Consider the following 5,000-nt stretch of genomic DNA (forward strand, 5'->3'; position numbering starts at 1 on the left):
TATTTATTGAAAATAAGGTAAGTGTTGGGATTGTTATCAAACGACTATCATTTAATATACCAAAAGTAATAAAGTAATTGAAATTAAAGCATATTATACAATATGGTATATTAATGAGTGTTTGAGAGAATCATAACATGAAAATAAAAATTTGAACGTATAAAACTTTGTTTTCAATATTTATTGAAAATAAGGTAAGTGTTGGGATTGTTATCAAACGACTATCATTTAATATACCAAAAGTAATAAAGTAATTGAAATAAAAGCATATTATACAATATGGTATATTAATGAGTGTTTGAGAGAATCATAACATGAAAATAAAAATTTGAACGCATAAAACTTTGTTTTCAATATTTATTGAAAATAAGGTAAATGTTGGGATTGTTATCAAACGACTATCATTTAATATACCAAAGTAATAAAGTAATTGAATTAAAATCATATTATACAATATGGTATAATAGTATATCAAGTGTTTTAATAACATGAAAATAAAAATGTTAACCAAAATACTTTGCGTGCAATATTAAATGAAGAAGTAGTGAATTTTCATATAAGTATTAAATGTATAAAGTCTATGAAGTAATAAATTTTCATATAAGTATTAAATGTATAAAGTCTATGAAGTAATAAATTTTCATATAAGTATTAATTGTATAAAGTCTATGAAGTAATAAATTTTCATATAAGTATTAAATGTATAAAGTCTATGAAGTAATAAATTTTCATATAAATATTAAATGTATAAAGTCTATGAAGTAATAAATTTTCATATAAGTATTAATTGTATAAAGTCTATGAAGTAATAAATTTTCATATAAGTATTAATTGTATAAAGTCTATGAAATAATAAATTTTCATATAAGTATTAATTGTATAAAGTCTATGAAGTAATAAATTTTCATATAAGTAGTAAATATATAAAGTCTATGAAGTAATAAATTTTCATATAAGTATTAAATGTATAAAGTCTATGAAATAATAAATTTTCATATAAGTACTAAATGTATAAAGTCTATGAAGTAATAAATTTTCATATAAGTATTAATTGTATAAAGTCTATGAAGTAATAAATTTTCATATAAGTATTAAATATATAAAGTCTATGAAGTAATAAATTTTCATATAAGTATTAAATGTATAAAGTCTATGAAGTAATAAATTTTCATATAAGTATTAATTGTATAAAGTCTATGAAGTAATAAATTTTCATATAAGTAGTAAATATATAAAGTCTATGAAGTAATAAATTTTCATATAAGTATTAATTGTATAAAGTCTATGAAGTAATAAATTTTCATATAAGTATTAATTGTATAAAGTCTATGAAGTAATAAATTTTCATATAAGTATTAATTGTATAAAGTCTATGAAGTAATAAATTTTCATATAAGTACTAAATGTATAAAGTCTATGAAGTAATAAATTTTCATATAAGTAGTAAATATATAAAGTCTATGAAGTAATAAATTTTCATATAAGTATTAAATGTATAAAGTCTATGAAGTAATGAATTTTCATATAAGTATTAATTGTATAAAGTCTATGAAGTAATAAATTTTCATATAAGTATTAATTGTATAAAGTCTATGAAGTAATAAATTTTCATATAAGTATTAAATGTATAAAGTCTATGAAGTAATAAATTTTCATATAAGTATTAATTGTATAAAGTCTATGAAATAATAAATTTTCATATAAGTATTAATTGTATAAAGTCTATGAAGTAATAAATTTTCATATAAGTAGTAAATATATAAAGTCTATGAAGTAATAAATTTTCATATAAGTATTAAATGTATAAAGTCTATGAAGTAATAAATTTTCATATAAGTATTAATTGTATAAAGTCTATGAAGTAATAAATTTTCATATAAGTATTAATTGTATAAAGTCTATGAAGTAATAAATTTTCATATAAGTATTAATTGTATAAAGTCTATGAAGTAATAAATTTTCATATAAGTACTAAATGTATAAAGTCTATGAAGTAATAAATTTTCATATAAGTAGTAAATATATAAAGTCTATGAAGTAATAAATTTTCATATGAGTATTAAATGTATAAAGTCTATGAAGTAAAATATAAAGTCTATGAAGTAATAAATTTTTATATAAGTATAAAAAATATAAAGTCTATGAAGTAATGAATTTTCATATAAGTATTAAATGTATAAAGTCTATGAAGTAATAAATTTTCATATAAGTATTAATTGTATAAAGTCTATGAAGTAATAAATTTTCATATAAGTATTAATTGTATAAAGTCTATGAAGTAATAAATTTTCATATAAGTACTAAATGTATAAAGTCTATGAAGTAATAAATTTTCATATAAGTAGTAAATATATAAAGTCTATGAAGTAATAAATTTTCATATGAGTATTAAATGTATAAAGTCTATGAAGTAATAAATTTTTATATAAGTATAAAAAATATAAAGTCTATGAAGTAATAAATTTTCATATAAGTATTAAATGTATAAAGTCTATGAAGTAATAAATTTTCATATAAGTATTAATTGTATAAAGTCTATGAAGTAATAAATTTTCATATAAGTATTAATTGTATAAAGTCTATGAAGTAATAAATTTTCATATAAGTATTAATTGTATAAAGTCTATGAAGTAATAAATTTTCATATAAGTAGTAAATATATAAAGTCTATGAAGTAATAAATTTTCATATAAGTATTAATTGCATAAAGTCTATGAAGTAATAAATTTTCATATAAGTACTAAATGTATAAAGTCTATGAAGTAATAAATTTTCATATAAGTAGTAAATATATAAAGTCTATGAAGTAATAAATTTTCATATAAGTATTAATTGTATAAAGTCTATGAAGTAATAAATTTTCATATAAGTATTAATTGTATAAAGTCTATGAAGTAATAAATTTTCATATAAGTATTAATTGTATAAAGTCTATGAAGTAATAAATTTTCATATAAGTATTAATTGTATAAAGTCTATGAAGTAATAAATTTTCATATAAGTACTAAATGTATAAAGTCTATGAAGTAATAAATTTTCATATAAGTAGTAAATATATAAAGTCTATGAAGTAATAAATTTTCATATAAGTATTAAATGTATAAAGTCTATGAAGTAATGAATTTTCATATAAGTATTAATTGTATAAAGTCTATGAAGTAATAAATTTTCATATAAGTATTAATTGTATAAAGTCTATGAAGTAATAAATTTTCATATAACTATTAATTGTATAAAGTCTATGAAGTAATAAATTTTCATATAAGTATTAATTGTATAAAGTCTATGAAGTAATAAATTTTCATATAAGTATTAAATATATAAAGTCTATGAAGTAATAAATTTTCATATAAGTATTAAATGTATAAAGTCTATGAAGTAATAAATTTTCATATAAGTATTAATTGTATAAAGTCTATGAAATAATAAATTTTCATATAAGTATTAATTGTATAAAGTCTATGAAGTAATAAATTTTCATATAAGTAGTAAATATATAAAGTCTATGAAGTAATAAATTTTCATATAAGTATTAAATGTATAAAGTCTATGAAGTAATAAATTTTCATATAAGTATTAATTGTATAAAGTCTATGAAGTAATAAATTTTCATATAAGTATTAATTGTATAAAGTCTATGAAGTAATAAATTTTCATATAAGTACTAAATGTATAAAGTCTATGAAGTAATAAATTTTCATATAAGTAGTAAATATATAAAGTCTATGAAGTAATAAATTTTCATATAAGTATTAATTGTATAAAGTCTATGAAGTAATAAATTTTCATATAAGTATTAATTGTATAAAGTCTATGAAGTAATAAATTTTCATATAAGTACTAAATGTATAAAGTCTATGAAGTAATAAATTTTCATATAAGTAGTAAATATATAAAGTCTATGAAGTAATAAATTTTCATATAAGTATTAAATGTATAAAGTCTATGAAGTAATAAATTTTTATATAAGTATAAAAAATATAAAGTCTATGAAGTAATGAATTTTCATATAAGTATTAAATGTATAAAGTCTATGAAGTAATAAATTTTCATATAAGTATTAATTGTATAAAGTCTATGAAGTAATAAATTTTCATATAAGTATTAATTGTATAAAGTCTATGAAGTAATAAATTTTCATATAAGTATTAATTGTATAAAGTCTATGAAGTAATAAATTTTCATATAAGTATTAATTGTATAAAGTCTATGAAGTAATAAATTTTCATATAAGTACTAAATGTATAAAGTCTATGAAGTAATAAATTTTCATATAAGTAGTAAATATATAAAGTCTATGAAGTAATAAATTTTCATATGAGTATTAAATGTATAAAGTCTATGAAGTAAAATATAAAGTCTATGAAGTAATAAATTTTTATATAAGTATAAAAAATATAAAGTCTATGAAGTAATGAATTTTCATATAAGTATTAAATGTATAAAGTCTATGAAGTAATAAATTTTCATATAAGTATTAAATGTATAAAGTCTATGAAGTAATAAATTTTCATATAAGTATTAAATATGAAGTCATACAAGTTAAAAATTTAAAAAAAAAATCGATTGTAAAAATACTTTTGATGTTATTAGTTGTATTATGACCATGACGATATTTGAAAATGATATAAATTACCCACGTATATATGAGTTTTTAAATTTTAAATAGGTTAAAAGAATTTTTCCATATATTTTCGGGTTGGTAACGTCAACATGGGAGAGAACATTTATAACAAATTTGCACAAATCTGCTCAAATTGACATATACTGAAATAGTACTTATATGAAAATTTATTACTTCATAGACTTTATACATTTAGTACTTATATGAAAATTTTTTACTGCTAGGAAATGTATTATACTTTTATATATTTGAATTCCTTATGTTAGTTTATTAGTAAGAAATTGTTTTTAAATACTTATAAGTATGAATATTACTATACTTATATGATTTATGTATTTAGTACTTGTATGAAAATTTTCATACTTGTATGACTTTA

This window comes from Bactrocera oleae, unplaced genomic scaffold, assembly GCF_042242935.1.
Source record: "Bactrocera oleae isolate idBacOlea1 unplaced genomic scaffold, idBacOlea1 ctg00000009.1, whole genome shotgun sequence".
Taxonomy (NCBI): domain Eukaryota; kingdom Metazoa; phylum Arthropoda; class Insecta; order Diptera; family Tephritidae; genus Bactrocera; species Bactrocera oleae.